This window comes from Microtus pennsylvanicus, chromosome 13 (genome assembly GCF_037038515.1).
Source record: "Microtus pennsylvanicus isolate mMicPen1 chromosome 13, mMicPen1.hap1, whole genome shotgun sequence".
In the NCBI taxonomy this organism is placed as follows: Eukaryota; Metazoa; Chordata; class Mammalia; order Rodentia; family Cricetidae; genus Microtus; species Microtus pennsylvanicus.
In genome coordinates this window covers 55,081,605-55,102,127 of record NC_134591.1, presented here as the reverse complement: position 1 = coordinate 55,102,127, position 20,523 = coordinate 55,081,605, and positions in this window count along the sequence as shown.

Here is a 20,523-nt window from a genome sequence, read left to right as displayed (position 1 = left end):
TGATATAAAATCTTTTAAAAAATATGGTCGAGATTATCTGGAGAAGGCATCCAGCACTTTGGGCCTCCACATGCAAAAGCTTACATGTGTATACACGCCTGTACACATACACAAACAAGAATCCACATAAACACTCACACTACACACACACAGTCAAAAACTCTGGGCTTTTGTCTGCTGTTCTTAGCCTTGCACTTTGGCAAATACCTATTCTGTGGAGAATGGGGGGGGGCAGAAAAAGCTGCGTGGAAGGACAGTGTGACCGGCTGTATAGAAAGCCCTTCAATGGGCTGTGGTGCCCCATAAGGTTCCGGGGAGGTGAGAGCACGAGCCACTTCAATCTGCTCCCCTAAAAAGCTATCCTTCTTCTCCCTCTGGGTCCTGAACAGTGCCCATGTGATGGATAATACCTCTCCGATTCCCTGGCTTTTCTCCACTGTGGCGAGTGCAACCTGGTGACAGCTGGAATTCCCTTGGGCCCTAGATATTTCACTGTCTCTTCGTGTCTGGGAGAGAATGAGGTCACTAGAGCCCAGTTCCTTCCTTCCCCCATATTTTCTAAGCATGACTTTGTTTTTAGTTTCTCAAGTGCAAATCAATCATTTTTGGGTCTCTGTTCCTCCCTCACTGTGGCCCCACCCCTCTCTGCCAGCTTCATTCCTCCCTGCGTCCATGCTAACGTGAATCTTGAGCAAAGCATCTCTGGGAGGCAGTTCGTTAGTATTGGCCTATTCCAGAGCAAATGCCGTAATGCCATTGTCTATTCGTTCTTGTTATCTCAATCCCCAGGAGCCACTGTGTGTGGCACATGTCCTTTCCCAAGCCTGCCCTTTAAGGCTAATGCACATCACTTGCAAAAACATTTCTTTTTCTTTCCATTTCTTAGATAGAGGTGGTTGCTGTTTTCTTGCACAGGACATGTATGACTTTTAAATATTTCTCTGTCTGTTATCATGTTTGATTGCAAGTGGCAGAAAAACCAGAGCATAGTGGGTTAGGTAGAAAAGAGAAAGCAATAGCTCAGGGAGAGAAAAATCTAATAGACTGGACTTTAGGGATAGCTGGACCTAGGGGCTTACTCAATATGGATAATATTTAACTGGGACCCAGTCTTGTCTCCTTAGTTTTGCCTTCTTTCTTTAAATCAACATAAGGATACAATCTCCTCCAGCATCTCAGGCTGGAGTTCTACAGAAAGCAAGAGTGCTTCTCTTTCCTGGTGTTGTCACCAGCATCCTGACTATAACCCATGCTAATCTCCCAGTCCATCACTGAAGGCCGTGGATGCATCCCTCTGATTGGCCAGGCTGAAGCACTTGCATAATCTACAACCTGAAGCAAAGCCAATGCTTCCCACAGCAGGCATCCCGAGTCAGAAAGGTGCTCTTTCCAAGGAGGAAGGGAGTGCAGCCCAGGTGCAGTATGCGGTGCAGTCCTGGTGCTGACTGCTGTCTCTAAAGCTGCAGGTGTGCTGTGCAGTCCGGGTGTCTGAAGTCTCTAAAGCTGCAGGTGTGCTGTGCAGTCTGGGTGTCTGAAGTCTCTAAAGCTGCAGGTGTGCTGTGCAGTCCGGGTGCTGACTGCGGTCTCTAAAGCTGCAGGTGTGCTGTGCAGTCCAGGTGCTGACTGCGGTCTCTAAAGCTGCAGGTGTGCTGTGCAGTCTGGGTGTCTGAAGTCTCTAAAGCTGCAGGTGTGCTGTGCAGTCTGGGTGTCTGAAGTCTCTAAAGCTGCAGGTGTGCTGGGCAGTCCGGGTGCTGACTGCTGTCTCTAAAGCTGCAGGTGTGCTGTGCAGTCCTGGTGCTGACTGCTGTCTCTAAAGCTGCAGGTGTGCTGTGCAGTCCTGGTGCTGACTGCGGGCTCTAAAGCTGCAGGTGTGCTGGGCAGTCCGGGTGCTGACTGCAGACAGCACTCAAAGCTATCCCGCTAGTGGCTTGTCACACTGCTGTGATTTAACACCCTGGCGGGGGTGGGGGGGACAACTTAAAAGAGAAAAGGCAAAACCGGGAGCATGCCTTTAATTCCAGCACTCAGGAAGCAGAGACAGGTGGATCTTGGTGAGTTCAAGGCCAGTGTGGTCTATAGAGCGAGTTCCAGGACAGCCAGGGCTACACAGAGAAACCTTGTCTCAAAAAACCGAGAGAGAGAGAGAGAGAGAGAGAGAGAGAGAGAGAGAGAGAGAGAGAGAGAGAGAGGGAGAGAGGGCAGGAATGGAGAGATGGCCCAGAGATTAAGAGCACTGACTGCTTTTCCAGAGGACTTGGGTTCAATTCCCAGCACCCACATGGCAGCTCACAACTATCTATAACTCTAGTTCCAAGAGACTAAATAATATAAATAAAATAAAATAAAAATAAATGAAAAGAGAAAAGGCTTATTGTGGTCCACAGTACGTGGCAGGGGATGGCTGGGGCTCGGAGCATCGGTCACATTGCACATGGAGGCGGAGAGCAGACAGTGATGCAGATTGTGCTCAGCTAGCCTTGCTGTAGTCCAGGACCTCTGCCCAGGGAATGGCGCTACCCCACCTCAATTAGTTTAATCAAGATAAACTTCCACAGACGTGCCCAAAGGCTAACCTGATCTTAATAGTCCAGGCCTAGGTGTGCCCGGAGACTGGTCTCCTAGGTAACCCTAGAACAGTGACTCTCCACCTTCCTGATGCTGAGACTCTTTAATACAGTTCCTCATGTTGTGGTGACCCCCACATAAAATTATTTTTGTTACTACTTCATAACTGTAATTTTGCTCCTGCTATGAATCATAATGTAAATATCTGAGTTTTCCGATGGTCTTAGGCAACCCCCGTGAAAGGGTCACTTAAGCTCCCAAGGGGGTCGTGACCCATAGGTTGAGAAGCACTGGTGTAGACCCTGTCAAGCTGATAGTTAACACTGGCCATCACAGGGCTCGTCACTTCTCATCACCGATCACATTTATCACCAATTGAAGATAAGTCAGTGGGGGTACTCTACACAGGAGCATTGGGTTGAGAGAAACTAACAAAATGCTGTCAAGCACCCCTAGAACTAAGACAGTGGAGAGCCACTACCAGTGATCTCCCACGACCCGGATGGTTTTCCGACTGGAGCTGTGGCCTTTGGCAAAGGAACACAGCCGGTTCTGTCAGGTAGTCTGGGAGAGAGCTCAGAGTGGGTGGAACAAAACCTCTGTCTCCTCTGTTCCGTGTACCTGTCTCCTACTTGTGTCTCCCACTGGTCAACCCTAAGGAAAAGCCAGAGTAATGCAACCCAGACAGCTTCCTGCAGAGCAGAGGAAATCAGGAGGAGACAAACAGAAACCATCTCTAAGCACCCATGCTTTCAAACCAGACAAACCTTGGACAATGTACTTAATCTCTCTGCAACTGGGTGTCCTCGCCTATACGGGGATAACAGGAAGCACTTGGGAGTGAAGATCCAGCGAGGACGGAGTGCCTAGCAGAGTGCCTGCCGTCAGTAAGCGCTACATTCCCATGCTGTATTAATCCTGGCTGTCATCCAGCAGAGGCTGAGCTGCTGTAACAAACAGAGCCACCGTCAGTGTGACTCAGAGGCAGTAGGTTATCGTTAATTCTGATTTGTGTGCAGTCTACGGTCCGTACCAGGTTGATAAATGGCTCCCCACCCTTTGGGGAGATTTACAGACCTTGAATCTTGTGCTCTTGTAGTTGGACTGTTCCCTAGGGCAGCGATTCTCAGCCTTCCCAGCTCTGTGACCCTCTAATAGCGTTCCTCTTGTTGTGGTGCTCTCCCAACCATGAAATTATTTTCGTTGCTACTGTTATGAATCGTAATGTAAATATCTGATATGCGACCCCTGTGAAAGGGTCATTTGACCCCCAAAGGGGTCACCACCCACAGGTTGAACACTGCTCTGTCGTCCGTGAAAACAGAGTGGAATAAGCATACCTCTGTAAAGGCTTTGCCGGGAAGCGGCACCATCCCTTCCGCTCTCATTCCAAGGAAAACAAAATCCATTCTAGAATTTCGGAGGAGGAACGCAGTACTAGGGACTGGATACAAGTGTTGGAAGAGCTGGGGGAAGAAACACAGATCATGAGGTTACCCAAAGATGTCTAAGTACAGGAAGCTGCCACCACTCCAAGGCTGGGAGGGCAAAAACAGAAACAAAACCAACCAACAATGAAACAATGTTCTCCAGAGCAAGAGTAGCTCTGGCTACTGCCACCCTTAGGAGCAGCATCGCTACTGCCCCGCAGGAACCCAGGAGTTCACACTCTCGCTGAGGTTGCAGCAGAGATGTCTGAAGGCTTCTGTTGCAGCTAGAGCTGGAGTCCAAGAATGCCTTGCTGCTGAGGCTCCTGGTGTGCCTGAGGTCCCCCTCACAGCTGGAAGAGCTGGAGTAGCCTGTGTCTGCCTTGATGTTTTTGACGCTGTGGTGGCTGTTTCTCCTTCCGTCGCTGTGCAAAGAAATAAAGGAGTACCTCTCCTGCCATCCAGAGCCTACCAGCACCGCCCATTACTATAATCTAAATCAGAAGATAAAGGCTCCATCCATTTAAGGGGGAAAACCTGTGTTGAGTGTGAAACTGTCATCTATCAGGCTGGAGGTCTGGATGGAATAAAAGGGGAGAAAGGAAGAAACTAGCTAACACAGGCTACCATCTGCTTCTTGGTCACCATAAGGTGAGCAGCCTCTATCACGTGCTTCTACTGTCGTAATGTTCTGCCTGGCCTTAGGGTCAAAGCGGTGGGTTCAGGCAATCATGGACCTTTGAGATCATGATGCAAAATAAATCTTTCCTTTAGTGGTTTCTCTCAGATATTCATCAGAGCAGGGAAAAGTCTAAAATGAGAGACATCAATGGATTAGCTCATGATGTTTTGACCTATCTTCAAAAAGAGCAGAGTAACTCCCTTCCCAGTTGTATGTCAGCTGACCCCACAGGGTGTGTGGATTTGCCACGGCGATTCTAAATCCAGACATATTGACAATCCGGAGTACCCATCACACGGGCCATTCAAGGACACAGCCTTTATCCTCTCTCTAGTTGATACTTACACTATCATCTTTTGTCTCCAACTCTTCTTCATACCGCACCCCACCCCTGTCCTTGTGGAGGAGCCTGGGGGAAGCAGTGACTTACCTAGTAGGTCCAGAAGTCTTTAGCGTCTTAACAAGCAATGTGGCTGTTCTAATGTGAATGTTGGCCCCTGGAATCACCATGGAAACACACATCTAGGTTCTTCAACAAGGATGTTTCCAGAAAGGTTTAATTGGGCAGGGAAGACTCACCCTGAATGTGAGTGGCATCATTTCATGGTCTGGGATCCTGGACCACTGAGCACAAAGGACAAGGGAGGCTGAGCTGCAGCATCTGTCTCTGCTTCCTGACTGCAGAGGGAATGGGAACCAGCACCCTTGTGCCCCTACTATGGTGTTGTCCTCATTGCGACAGGCAGTACCCTTGAAGTATGAGCTAGATAGAATAAATCTTGATTTTTGTTGAGTATTTTGTCATAGCAAGGAGAACAAGAATTAATGCAGTCAATTCCTGAGAGTTACAGAAGATAGACTCTGTAGCCCAAGCACTGAAATAGTCTATGCCCACCCCACCCAGAAAGGTAATCACAGGGCGTGAGTGATTAGTGAGTGCTTGAACTATGGCTAGTGCAAAAGTGACTGAATCTTATTTATTTATTTATGGATTTTTGAGACAGAGTTCCTCTGTGTAACAGCCCTGAACACCCTGGCACATAAATTGCAGATCAGGCTAGCTTGAACCCACCTGCCTCTGCCTCCTAAGTACTGAGCTAAAGGTGTGCACCACCATCCCCAGAAAGCAACTGAATTTTAAACTCCATTTAATTTAAATTTGATTAGTCTTATATAAGCCACTGTCAGTAGGTTGGACAGCATGTTTATAAACCTTAATTTTAGGCTTGTTAGCCAGTGGTGATGGCACATGCCTTTAATCCTAGCACTTGAGACGCAGAGGCAGGAGGAACTCTGAGTTTGAGGCCAGCTTGGTCTACAGAATTCCAGGACAGCCAGGGATACACACAGAGAAATCCTGTCTCAAAAAACAAAACAAAAAATGGAATTTAGGCTTGTGAGATGATTCCATGGGTAAGGAACCCTCCCACCAAGCCTAATAACCTGACTTCCATCCCTAGAACCCTGAGGTGGGAGATAACCTACTTCCATACATGGTCCTCTGACCTGTACACACACACACACACACACACGCACGCACGCACGCACGCACAATCAATCAATCTTTCAATAAATGGAACTTTAAGTCTAGGGGTACAGACTAAAGATGAAGAGTAATGAGCTTACTGGGACCCTTGCTAAGAATCACGTCACGCTGCTAACTGGTCCTCTACAAACAATGTAGCTGTGTTTCACAGACCAGCAATACCTGAGAGAATGGCTTAGGATGGTATCCCTCACCCAGGGCTTCCCTGGTGGCTCTGAGAATAGAGATGGCAAATTAGGTGAGCATAGGGCAGAGAGGCTGAATCCACATCAGAACAGCCACACTGATGGTCGGCACACAGAAGCACTTCAGTACCCCTTGGTACGTGTGGAGCCACTTCCTACAAGATGTCACGTAAGCTATCTCCTGGCGTCTCTATTTCCCCTTCCCTCCAGCTCGGCACAGAATAGAACTGTTAGCACACTGTTTAGAGATTGGTCAATGACTTCTGATGGGTTCTTGCCAGTGCCATTCTGGCAGTTCAGTGTTGGGAACAGCATCCTTGGTCTCAGATGCTTCCATGGCCCTCTGGGAGTCCACGGCCAGATACATGGGGCCCAGTCTGGCTCAAGCTAGCTCAGTTAACTGCTGTGTCCTGGTAGTCTGGAACTGTGAATGGAGAGACACGGGGATCCAGGTGGGTCACCTGGATAAGGACGTGGTATGAAGATAGTCACACGAACTCTAGCTGTGGGGACTGGGACCCACCCTTCCCTTCTGTGACAATTTCTCGGTTGTTCAACCCTTTCTCAGTGACCCTGAGGTACCACATCACCCTTCTAAGCTGTCATCCCTGGCTGACCCCACCTCCCCTCCCCAGTCTTCGTCCTTTAGCCTCCACCCTTTCCCCAACCTGATAACCGGAGCTGGTTGTTAGGGCTTGTAGCCAGAGGCATCTCAACTAATAGAGGTCATTCAAGGTCAGAGAAGGCCTGCAGTGAAAAGCAGCTGCCAGCAGAGGGGACTGTGGGTTCACTTTGAAGGGTTCTGAGTGACCCTAAAGGGCTTTAAAAGGAAAGGTGGGTAGAAGAGCCAGGCGGGGACAAGAAGATTCTCCCTTGCGGTATTATATCCCAGCAAGGCCAGCAAGGGCAGGGAAGGCACACAGAGAGATAAATCCCCTCACAGCTACATCACTGACCCCTCCCACCGTGTGACCTTCTTTGGGCAAGTCATCTCACCTTCTATGTTGTTTATTTATGATGACAACCTCCTGTAGAGAACACTGCAAGGATCGAAAGTAACAATGCATCTTAAGTACTGCCGAGAATATTGTCCAGCATATATTTGACAATACACTTTTCTTTCTCCTTTTGTGGGGCTGGAACCCAGGGCCTCACATATCCTAGGTAAGTCTTGTTATGTATCCCTGGCTGTCCTGGAACTCTGTAGACCAAGCTGGTCTCGAACTCAGAGTTCTGCCTGCCTCTGCATCTTCAAAGCATTAACCACACAAAATGGTTAAAACTTGACACATCATCAACAGTCAACAAACAGTCGCTGTCACACCGCTCACCACTATTAGCTCTGTATGACTGCAGGTAGGATTCCTTCAACTGTCAAGATGGAGATTTGGTCCACGGGACACCGGGTGGGGCTCAGATTTCAGCTGTCAGCTTCGTTCTTTCCGATCAGACTGGACCAGAGCTGAGATTTCCAACAGCTGTTCACAGTCCAGTCAGACCCCTGGACAGGGCTTTGGAAATGTAGATTATGGCCACACAGGAACCCATCTTTGATTCAGTGTTGGGCTGTTGCCATTTTGAAATTCTTTATTGTTTTAACAAGTTCTATGTTCCCTGGGGCTCTTGGTATCTATTGCCTTAGATTGTGTATCTGTCTGTTTATCTGCCTGCCTATCTAAAACTGCACACAGCTCAGTGGGGTAAAGATGTTTGCTGTCAAGCTTGAGGACCTGAGTTCAATCCCTGGGTCAGTCCCACAGTTGGTGGAAGGGGAGAATGGACAGAGAACGGAAGGAGAGAACAAGTCGTGTACTGGTATTCATGTAGGCACCATGGCACTAGTGCATGCATATACGTGTACATATAGAAAATATATAATAACATGGAACAAAACTGTAACTAGAAAAATACATAGCTCATGAATTGTTATTGCAATTAAAAGACAAAGAATGAAGAAGGGAGAGGAGGACAATTTTTAAAAAGCGGCATTAATTTTTAAAATTTCAATCAAAGTTTAAACGTGTAAAAAAACTAAACTGTAGCAAACTTATTGCAAGACTTTGGAGAGTAATGTGATGTCTTAAGTCAATAATGTTAGAAGCTCATAGACAAATCGAGAGTTGATAGTTTTTTTCTCTTTTTGGAGGCAGTAATCCACCACTGAACTCGTTCAGCAGTCCAGGCTAGCCTCAAACTAATGATCCTCCTGCCTCAGTCTCCTAGTGTTGAGATTACAAGTCTGCGCTACCATCTTGGTGTGCTGGTTGTACATTACACACACACACACACCTTTTTATTAGTACATTTGTTTATTTGGTTGTAGGGAGTGGATTCATGAATGCCACAATGTTTGTGTGGAAGTCAGTTCACTCCCTTTAATAGGTGGGTCCTGAGTCACCGGTCTTAAAGGCAAGTGCTTTTCCCTGCTGAGCCATCTCACTGATCCTGTTATATATTTTAAATTTTATCTTCTTACGTATTTTGACAATTTTTCAAAAGAGTACTCATTTTTCTACAGTCCTTTTAAATCCCAATATTCCTATTCTGTGTGTGTTCATGTGGGGGGTTGTAATTGGGGGTGCAGGTGTTTGTGTATGTGTGCATACGTTCAGAGGCTACAGGTAGATATTGGCTGATTGTGTGTACTCCTCAGTTGCTAGGTAACTGGTGTACTCCTCAGTTGATGGTGATGGGTGTACTCCTCAGTTGATGGTGATAGGTGTACTCCTCAGTTGCTGGGTAACTGGTGTACTCCTCAGTTGATGGTGATGGGTGTACTTGTCAGTTGATGGTGATTGGTGTACTCAGTTGATGAGTGATAGGTGTACTCCTCAGTTGATGGTGATGGGTGTACTCCTCAGTTGCTGGGTAACTGGTGTACGCCTCAGTTGATGGTGATGGGTGTACTCCTCAGTTGATGGTGATGGGTGTACTCCTCAGTTGATGGTGATGGGTGTACTCCTCAGTTGATGGTGATGGGTGTACTCCTCAGTTGATGGTGATTGGTGTACTCCTCAGTTGATGGTGATGGGTGTACTCCTCAGTTGATGGTGATGGTGTACTCCTCAGTTGATGGTGATTGGTGTACGCCTCAGTTGATGGTGATGGGTGTACTCCTCAGTTGATGGTGATGGTGTACTCCTCAGTTGATGGTGATGGTGTACTCCTCAGTTGATGGGTGATTGGTGTACTCAGTTGATGGTGATGGTGTACTCCTCAGTTGATGGTGATTGGTGTACTCCTCAGTTGATGGTGATGGGTGTACTCCTCAGTTGATGGGTGATTGGTGTACTCAGTTGATGGTGATGGTGTACTCCTCAGTTGATGGTGATTGGTGTACTCCTCAGTTGATGGTGATGGGTGTACTCCTCAGTTGATGGGTGATTGGTGTACTCAGTTGATGGTGATGGTGTACTCCTCAGTTGATGGTGATTGGTGTACTCCTCAGTTGATGGTGATGGGTGTACTCCTCAGTTGATGGTGATGGGTGTACTCCTCAGTTGATGGTGATGGGTGTACTCCTCAGTTGATGGTGATGGGTGTACTCCTCAGTTGATGGTGATGGGTGTACTCCTCAGTTGATGGTGATGGGTGTACTCCTCAGTTGATGGTGATGGATGTACTCCTCAGTTGATGGTGATGGGTGTACTCCTCAGTTGATGGTGATGGTGTACTCCTCAGTTGATGGTGATGGGTGTACGCCTCAGTTGATGGTGATGGGTGTACGCCTCAGTTGATGGTGATAGGTGTACTCAGTTGATGGTGGTGGGTGTACTCCTCAGTTGATGGGTGGTGGGTGTACTCCTCAGTTGATGGTGATGGGTGTACTCCTCAGTTGATAGTGATGGGTGTACTCCTCAGATGATGGGTGGTTGGTGTACTCCTCAGTTGATCTCTGCCTTGGTTATTTGTCTGTTTTGTTTTTTGAAACGGGGTCTCACTATGTAGCCCAGGCTGTCCTGGAACTCTCTATGTCGACCAGGTTGGCCTCAAACTCACAGAGATTTGCCTACCTCTGCCTCCTCAAACCTTAGTTTTTGAATCAAGATCTCATACTCAACCCGGAACTAACTGATTCCGCTAGGCTTGGTGGTTCATGAGTGCCAGGACTCTGCTCTCCACTCCCCCCGCGCTATGGCTCCAGTCCTGCACCACTATCTGGGGACCCGGCTTAGCTCTTCAGGCTTGCGCAGAAGGCACCTTGCTGACAGAGCCATCCCCTCCTACCTTCATCTTCTGTGCACCATAGTTCATTTGGGCAGTTTGCTCTTGTTAGATATTGAAATACTGCTTACAGCTTTCCAGTATTATAAATCATGGTGTGAAGTTCTTTATATTCCTTATGACTAGTGTCTATGATTTACCACCAGGACAAAGTCTAGAAATATAAAATATTTCTATGAAATATATCCTCATGGTTAAAATTCAGTATTCAAGAAGGGGTAAAGAGTGACATATTTGCTCCCCTGGACAAGTTCCAGCTTCCCCTGCCCTCTAGTCAATTCCTAGGAATAGAAGACACCAAATTGCTCTCCAAAGCCTCCGAGGCTCCAGGTCTCACAACAGTTTTATTATAGTTTAGTATTTTGGGGTGAGTGTGCGTGTGTGCATGCCTGTACAGTGTGTGTGTGTACATGACTGTACAGTGTGCATGTGAGCATGCCCATACATAGATATGTAGAGGTCAGAAGTCAAACCAAGTGTCTTCCTTGATCTCTCTTCAAGGTCTTTCCCTGGACCTGGAGCTCATGAATTGGCTAGGCTGTCCAACCAGGGAGCATCCCATCACCCAAGGGTTCCTCTTGTCATGCCTCTCAGTGCTGAGATTACAGGCACAGAACTATAAACCTGGTATTTTACCTGGTCTGGGGACCCAAACTCAGGCCCTCATGTTTGCTCAGCAAGCTCTTTAGCTACTCCTAAACCATCCTCGCGACCCCCAGCTTAGTAATTTTATATTTATTTGTTATTTATTGGATTTTTGGGTGCAGGGTTTCTCTGTATAGCTCTGGCTGTCCTGGAACTTACTCTGTAGAGCAGACTGGCCTTGAACTCACAGAGATCTGCCTGCCTCTGCTTGCTAAGTGCTGGGATTAAAAGTGTTTGCCACCATCATCCCATCAATTTTTTAAAAATGTAAATGTTTATTAAAATTTTATAGGTCAGTCCTTTCTTTTTCTGTCTTTTAAAGAGATTTATGTATTTGTGTTTGAGTGTTTTGCACCAATGTGTGTGCACTACATGCATGTAATGCCCAGAGACGTCAGAAGGGGGCGTCAAATTCCCTGGAATTGGAATTACAGATTGTTGTGAGCTCCGTTTGGGGTCTGGAAACTGATGCCCGGATCTCTGCAAAAACAGCATGTGCTCTTGAACATCTCTCCAGCCCTTTCTTTTGTTTTTGAGAGAGGGCCCCTACTCTAGGCTATTCTAGAACACACATGATTTATTCCACACTGACTCCAAACTCAGTCTTCTGAATGCTGGGATTATAAGCATGAGACACAATGTCCAGATTTCTTTCTGTGTTTCTTAGTTACAAGTTTAATTCATGATGCAAGTGTGGGAGTACATTCCTGTAATTGTAGCATTTGGAGAGTGAGGCAGGAGGATTACAAATCTGAAACAAGTTTATACTTCATAATGAGACCTGTCTCCACTACCAACAAAAAAGATTAAAGAATGATTAAGTAAATTAAATGAAAAAAAAAGAGAAAGAGAGAGAAAAGAAAAGAGAGGGGCTGGAGAGATGGCTCAGAGGTTAAGAGCACTGGCTGTTCTTTCAGAGGTCCTGAGTTCAATTCCCAACAACCACATGGTGGCTCACAACCATCTGTAATGAGATCTGGCGCCCTCCTCTGGCGTGTGGGTATACATGGAGGCAGAAAGTTGTATACATAATAAATAAATAAATCTTTAATAAAAATAAAAATAAAAGCCTGTGGGGACTAGAGAGTGCGGTGTGGTGGTTTGAATGAGAATTGCCTCCTTTGGCTGGGTGTTTGAACGCCTGGTCCCCAGTTGGTGGAGTTTGGTAAGGGCTAGGAGGTGTAGCCTTGGAGGAGGTGTGTTATTAGGGCTCTGAGGTTTCAAAAGACCTACGTTGTTCAGACTGTGCCTCCCACTGAGAGACTAACCAATAGAGAGACTTCCCTGGGAGGCAGACAGCTAGCGAAGGGGGCCATGCCGAGGTAATAAAGGTGGCAAATTTCCAAGATGGCCGACTTCTTCCTCGCTTTCCTGACTTGACACCAAAGCCTGACAGCTTAAAACAAAGGTCTTGAATGTTTTTGTCTCCCACCATCAAGCTGCTGGCTGATGAACTGGTTCAAGTTCCAGATCAGGACGTTGTAGCCCCAGTTGTTGGCCAACCAACCATCCTGTTTTTAAACTGACCAGCCGTAAGTTAGGGGAGGAAAATTCTTTAGAGACTTAAAGAAAATCCCAGCCCTTGAGTAGAGACTGGATATGTTTTGCTACCTAAACCCCCCTCTGCTTTGCAGAAGGTGTTTTTCTCTGAGTGTCAGCTGCGCGTGTGTCTCCTCACCCCCAGTAAACGCCTTCAGCTGTTGGTTGTGTCGGCTGCTGTCTGTGGTGTCCGAGGCTTCTCCCCTGCTACCTGCTGCATTGGAGGCTTTTTATTTTTTTAATTTAATTTAGTTTAGTTTTTTCTTGCCTTTTCATTCTTTAAATGGCAGAGAAAACAAACCCAATCAAGACCCCTAGACTGTGGGTCAAGATGTGAGCCCTCAGCTGTCCCTGTCATCACGCCTTTGCTCTGCCATCGTAGACTCTCTCCCTCTGAAACCATACGTCCAATGAAGAGTTTTCTTTAGTAAGTTGCCTCGGTCACCGTATTCTGTCACAGCAACAGAAAAGTAACCAAGACTAGAATCCATAACAAGTGGCTCACAGTCATCTGTAACTCCAGTTCCAGGGAATCTTGACCCCCCTCTTTTGGTCTCCAGGGCACCAGACAGGCATGTGATACACATACATACATACAGGCAAAATACTCATACATATGATAGAAAAAGTAAATCTAAAACAAAACCAAACAAACAAAAGCTACACTAAAAAGGCCGGGTCCCAGGACTTCTGGGGCAGAGGCAGACAGATCCCTGGGAGTTAGAGGACACTTGGTCTACAAAGCAACTCCAAGGACAGTCAGGGCTACAAGTGACTCTTTGTGTCAAACGAACAAGCACCAAACCAAACAAAAATATCCACTAATAATAATAAATAAAACATTTTTAAAAGTCAGTTAAACTTGCATTCTGAAAGGAGAATTTGCAGGCAAGGAGAAACCTGTCAGTGTGGGCTTGGTGACATGGCTCAACAGAAAGGCTACTGTCACCAAACCTGGTGGCCCCAAGTTCCTGACCTCACGGCAGAAGGAGCGAACCGACTCCTTCAAGCTGTTCTCTGGCCTCCGCATGTATTCTGTGGCGCATACACACAGAGAAATGAGTAAATGTAATACGAATTTTAAAGCAAGAAAAGAAAAATCCCGGTTCTGACAAGCTCCGCCGTAACCCCACAGTGACAGGCACCGTGCAAAGCAGGGCTGGAAGCGTGTGGGAGCGAGGAAGCATCCAACCACTGACGCGCTCCCTGGCCAGTGCATACAGACACTGCGGTGAAGAGCAAGCAAACTCTTTACAAGTTATAAACTCGTTAGGGCACCATCGTGACCATTGATAAATGAGCCTCCCAAAATAGCCACCCCTGAGAAACATCAGCAGCCTCTGCAGCCTCGCCCACGTCGCAGCTGACAGCGCGCAGCGCATTGCTCATTGCTGCAGAGACATCGTCGGTTTATCTTTATCCCAAATTACTCACTTGCTAGAGCCCTAACCAGCCAGGCTTCGCTTTGGCTTTCTAGTCTCTCTTATTTAGGAAGAACCGTTTGTGGAGCATGCTGAAACGGGGCTGTAACGAGTCCTCCGTGCCCGAGTTAGCTCCATTGCTTGCGCAGCGTAATATTTGTGGTGTGTAGAGAGATGCTTCTCTTAAAAGACCCAGAACCTCAAGACAAATGGCCTGGGGTAAGAAGACAGCAGCTGGGGCTGGAGAGATGGCTCAGTGGTTAAGAGCTCTGGCTGCTCTTCCTAAGGACCTAAGGGTTCAATTTACAGTACCCACATGGTGGCTCAACACTGTTACCAGAGGCCAGAAGGTCTCTGCTGGTGACAGGCATTCAGATGGGTCACAAATACACACACAAGCATCCATCTTCAGAAAAATAAAACCTAAAAGGAAAGAGTTGGCTATGGTAGGGCACCCCTTTAATCCTAGCACTCAGGAGGCAGAGGCAAGCACATCTCCATGTGTTCAAAGCCAACCTGACCTACACAGTGAGGTCCAGACCAGCTAAGGCTACATAGTGAGAGCCTGTCTCAGAGAGAGAGGTGGAGAGGGGGTCCAGCTTTCACATCTCTGGGGACAGCTGCTGACACTTGCCTGGGGAGCCAGAACAGCCTTGGAAGTGGTTTACCTTCCTTTACCTATAGTTTAATTTTTATCTGCTTTTTTATTTATTTCTACTTATTTATTTATTATACAGTGTTCTGCCTTCATGTATGCCTGAAGACAGACTGTATGACAGAAGAGGGCACCAGATTGGTTGTGACTCACCATGTGGTTGCTAGGAATTGAACTCAGGACCTCTAGAAGAGCAGACTGTGCTTGTGTGTGGTTGCTGAGACTTGAACTCGGGACCTCTAGAAGAGCAGACTGTGCTCTTAACCTCTGAGACATCTCTCCATCCCTACAGTCGAATTGTTCTCTAAACAGACATTGATCTTTCAAAAGCAAAACCTGTCCTCGAAGCCTTCCCTCCTCCTTTGCCTGGGCCCATTTCATATATATCGCAGGCCTGTATTTAATGTACTCCAGAGAAACGGAACCAATGGGACGTGTGAGGCGCATGGAGGCACAGCCTTAGGGGACCTGGCTCATGTGATCCGGAGTCAGGACAGTCTGTGAAACAGGCTGGCTGGTGGTTCAGCAGGAGTTGGTTTGCTTTCTTGTGGAGTGAGAAGGCTGGAGAGACAAGGACAATTCTTTTTTGATTTTTATTTCTATTAATCATTTTATTTATTTATTTTTAATACAATCTTTTCTTATGTTATGTAACTATCCCGCTCCCACTTCCTCCTCTCCTCCCACTCAAACTTCCCCCCCAGCCCAACACCCCATCTGCTCCACAGCAAGGGTAAGTCTTCCTCACGGGGAGTCAACAACATCTGGCCCATCACTCTGAGGCAGGACCAAGGCCCTCAGCCCTGTATCTAGGCGGAGCGTAGGAGGGATCCCTCCAAAGAGAATGTGCTCCAAGATGCCAGATCAAGCACTAGGGATAAATTCTGGTCCCATTACCAGTGGCTCCACAGACTGCCCAAGCCTCACAACTGTTCCCCACACTCCGTGGGCCTAGTTGGGTCCTATGCAGGTTCCCCCGCTATCAGTCCAGAGTCTGAGCTCCCACTAGCTCAGGCCAGCTGTTTCTGTGGGTGTCACCATCATGGTCTTGACCCCTTTGCCCATGTTATCGTTCCTCCCTCTCTTGGACTGGTCTCCGGAAGCTGGGCCCAGGGCTTAGCTATGGATCTCTGTATCTGCTTCCATCAGTTACTAGATGAAGGTTCTTTGATGACAATTACGGTGGTCATCGATCTGATTACAGGAGAAGGCCAGTTTGGGCTATCTGTCCACTATTGCTAGGAGTCTTAGCTGGGAACATTTTTGTAGTTTCCTGGATTTTTCTTAGGGCCAGGTTTCTCACTAGCCCCTGAATGGCTCCCTCAATCAAGATGTCTGTTTCCTTTCTCTTCCTCTCTGTCCTTCCACCTTCTTGAGCAGACAAGGGCGATTTCTAAACTGGGGTCTGGGGGTAGAATTCTTCCTTCCTCGGGGTCATCAACTGTGGTATGGAGGTCAATGTGCTTTACTCAAAGTTTACTGAAGTTCGCTGCTTTAAATACTGATCAGATCCCAAGTAATACAAAAACAACAGCTAGATTCTCGTTTGCCCAAACAACTAAGCACCATAGCCGGGCTATTTATTGTTAATAAAATCAGCATCACCCAGTCTCTTGGTCATTCTTGAGGGTTGATACAAGTCTTATCTCGGGGTATTTCTACTTACCCTTCCCTAGCCTAAGGTTCTGCCCCCTGATACCCATGTAGCTGTAAGACACTCACGCAGTTGCATGGCAGCTCTCTCTAACAGCCCCATCCATGGCCAACCTCCTCTAGCTTCCCTCCTCCTTGCCTGTTGTGTCTGCTAGCCTTCCTCTACACATGATGCTCCCAAGTGTGGCAATGCCTCAGAGATGCTTTTTCTGTTCTGCTACATTTCAGCCATAAACAGTTTGCCCTGCACTGTAAGCTCCTTACTAGTTTGGGCCTCATCTAACTTGCCCACTCTGCGGGTGATTAAGCTGCTATCCTTCTGCTCCATCCCGCCCCCTCCCCCATAATCTGCTTTGTGAGGCTAGGGTTGGGCTCTGGAAGCCACTTTGTGCTCTGCTAACTGACCTTAGGCTCTGTCAATGGAAGATCCTGCGTGGGACTGTTTAAACTAGGGGTGCTGGGGAAACACAGAAACAATCGTGAGGAAGAGAGAAGTGTCTCACGGGTGCCCGAAAATGAGAGGCGTGACATTGCAAAGCAGGGATGGGAGGACGTGGAGACACACGGAGATCAGCTGGGGACAGAGGAGAGCCGGGTAAACATGGGCCTGACGCTTGGTTGTGCCTTCCCCTAGAAGAACCGAGCAAGGCAGAGTTAGCAGCCTTGAGTTTGGTTGGTTTGGGGTACTGGCGCTCTCCTTAGGTGTCTGGAATTTGGTCTATCATGACTAGGGCAGGTAGAAAATCCTCCCCCTTGGAGCAGAATAGAGCTGGTGGTTAGGATGAGAGGCACTGCTTTGTTTAGCTTGTTTGCACGGGAAAGCCAAGCTCTAGGGTGGGTTGCCATCTAGGTGGGCATATTAGCGTTCTCTAAAGAAACAGAAGCAGAAAAAGCAGCCCCAGAAGAGAATGCCACAAACTACCACTGTGTTTTACTTTTTGTAACTGATACTTTAGTCTTTTTTTTTTTCAGAATCATCTTGAATATTCTTGGACAATGTCTTTACTATTTTTATGAATTTTTGATTCTATGAGTTGCGTATTAAACCTTAGTAAGTTTAGTTTTTTTAAATTCACTTTTATTTTTATTTTATGTATATGGGTGTTCTGCATGCATGTTTGTCTATGCACTATATGCATGTAATGCCTGCAGAGGCCAGAGAGGGCATCAGATCCATCAGAACCAGAGTTATGGATGGTTTTTGAGCTGCCATGTGGGTGCTGGGAACTGAACCTGGGTTCTCTAGAGGAGTAGCCAGTGCTCTTAACTAGACAATCCTACTAAAATTTTATTATAATGAATTGAATTTCAGCCTGGGGTTGTGCACACACCTTTACTCCCAGCACTTGGTAGGCACAGGTAGGCAAATCCCTGTGAGTTTGAGGCCAGCCTGTTCTACATAGTGAGCTCCAGGACAGCCAGGGCTACGTAGAGAAACCCTGTCTCAAAAAAAAAAAAAGAATTAAATTTGGAGCTTTATCTAGGGGGACAAATGACAAGTTGCAACATTATTTTTTCTTTTTTTATTATTGTTTTTATTGAGCTATATAATTTTTCCACTCCCTTCCCTTTCTCCCCCCCCCCACCCTCTCCTATGACCACTCCCAATTTACTCAGCAGCTCTTGTCTTTTTCTACTTCCCATGTAGATTAGATCTATGTATGTCTCTTTTAGGGTCCTATTTGTTGTCTAGATTCTCTGGGGTTGTGAATTGTAGGTTGTTTTTTCTTTGCTTTATGTCTAAAAAGCCACTTATGAATGAGTACATACTATATTTGACTTTCTGGGTCTGAGTTACCTCATTCAATATGATGTTTTCTAGATCCATCCATTTGCCTGCAAAACTCAAGATGTCATTTTTTTAACCTCTGTGTAGTACTCCATTGTGTAAATGTACCACATTTTCTCTATCCATTCTTCAGTCGAGGGGCATTTAGGTTGTTTCTAGGTTCTAGCTATTACAAATAATGCTGCTATAAACATAGTTGAGCACATGTCCTTGTGGTATGATTGAGCATCCTTTGAGTATATACCCAACAGTGGTATTGCTGAGTCTTGAGGTAGGTTGTTTCCTAATTTTCTGAGAAATCACCATACTGAGGACTGTTCCCTTTACCCCACATCCTCTCCAGCATAAAATGTCATCAGTGTTTTTGATCTTAGTCATTCTGACACGTGTAAGATGGAATTTCAGAGATGTTTTGATTTGCATTTCTTTGATGGCTAAGGATGTTGAGCATTTCCCTTAAGTGTCTTTCAGCCATTCTAGATTTATCTGTTGAGAGTTCTCTGTTTAAGTCTGTACCCCGTGTTTTTATTGGATTATTTGTTCTTTGATGATCAGTTTCTTTGAATCGAAGACCCAGATATCAATCCACACACCTATGAACACCTGGCTTTTAACAAAGAAGCAAAAAATATAAAATGGAAAAGAACACTGGCATAACTGGATATCAACACGTAGGAGAATGAAAATAGATCCATATCTATCTCCACGCACAAAACTCAAGTTCAAACGGATCAAAGACATCAACATAAAACCAACCACACTGAACCTCATAGAAGAGAAAGTGGGAAGTACACTTGAACGCATTGGCACAGGAGACCACTTCCTAAATATAACCCCAGTAGCACAGACACTGAGAGCAACAATTAATAAACAGGACCTCCTGAAACTGAGAAACTTCTGTAAAGCAAAGGACATGGTCAATAACACAAAAAGGCAGCCTACAGAATGGGAAAAGATCTTCACTAACCCCCCTCCCCGCCCCATTGGACAGAGGTCTGATCTCCAAAATATACAAAGAACTCAAGAAACTGGGCAGCATTGGTTTTTATTGACTTTTAGAACTTAAATATGTGAAGAGGCCAGCCAGGCAGTGGTGGCGCATGCCTTTAATCCCAGCACTCAGGAGGGAGGCAGAGACAGGCGGATCTCTGTGAGTTCGAGGCCAGCCTGGTCTACAAGAGCTAGTTCCAGGACAGGCTCCAAAGCTACAGAGAAACCCTGTCTCAAAAAACCAAAACAAAACAACAGCAGCAACACAATGTGAAGAGAAGTGCGAGCATCCAAAGCAATGGGCCGTGTTCATAGTTATTAGCTGTCACCTAGTGGCTTCAAACCACCCTTTTCCACTCTGCTGAGGAAGGGATTCTGCAAGCCACACTTTTGTTTTGTCAAAGCGGGTTCCCGTTAGCGAGTGGGTAGGAGGGTACTGTCTCTTTCCTTTGGGTTTTCTGAGTTTGTGAACATCATCCAGCAATCTTTCTTCACCCTGACCACAGCAGTTGCTTCCTGTGGGCTGTCTGAAGACAGGTAGCTGCTATCCCATTCCTGCAGACCAACCCCACCCACCCCATCCTGCTTCACTTAAAGCTATAGTAACAGGGGCTGGAGAGATGGCTCAGAGGTTAAAAGCATTGCCTGCTCTTCCAAAGGTCCTGAGTTCAATTCCCAGCAACCACATGTTGGCTCACAACCATCTGTAATGAGGTCTGGTGCCCTCTTCTGGCCTGTAAGCATACACACAGACAGAATATTGTATACATAATAAATAAATAAATAAACAAATATTTTTTTTTAAAAAAAAGCTATAGTAACGGTTGGCTGAGCAACAACACTCCTTAACTATGCAGGGCCCCTCAGCTAAGGTTCAGGGTTTTTCTTGGCTTTTTTGTTTTGTTTTGTTGTTTTTGTATTTTCAAGACAGGGTTTCTCTGTGTAACAGTCCTGGCTCTTCTGGAACTAGCTTTGTAGGCCAGGCTGGCCTTGAACTCATGGAGGTCCTCTTGCCTCTGCCTCCCATGTGCTAGGATTAAAGGCGTGTGCCGAGTTTTGATAACTTACACATTTTCCCTTGGTTCTCCCATTCCAAGGGGTGACTGGGTGCTCCTGGAATCACTGTTTCCTAGATACTATGATATCCTTTTCTTGCCTGCATTTTATCTCCTACCCAGGCTCAAAGTCATGCAGTGGGTAAT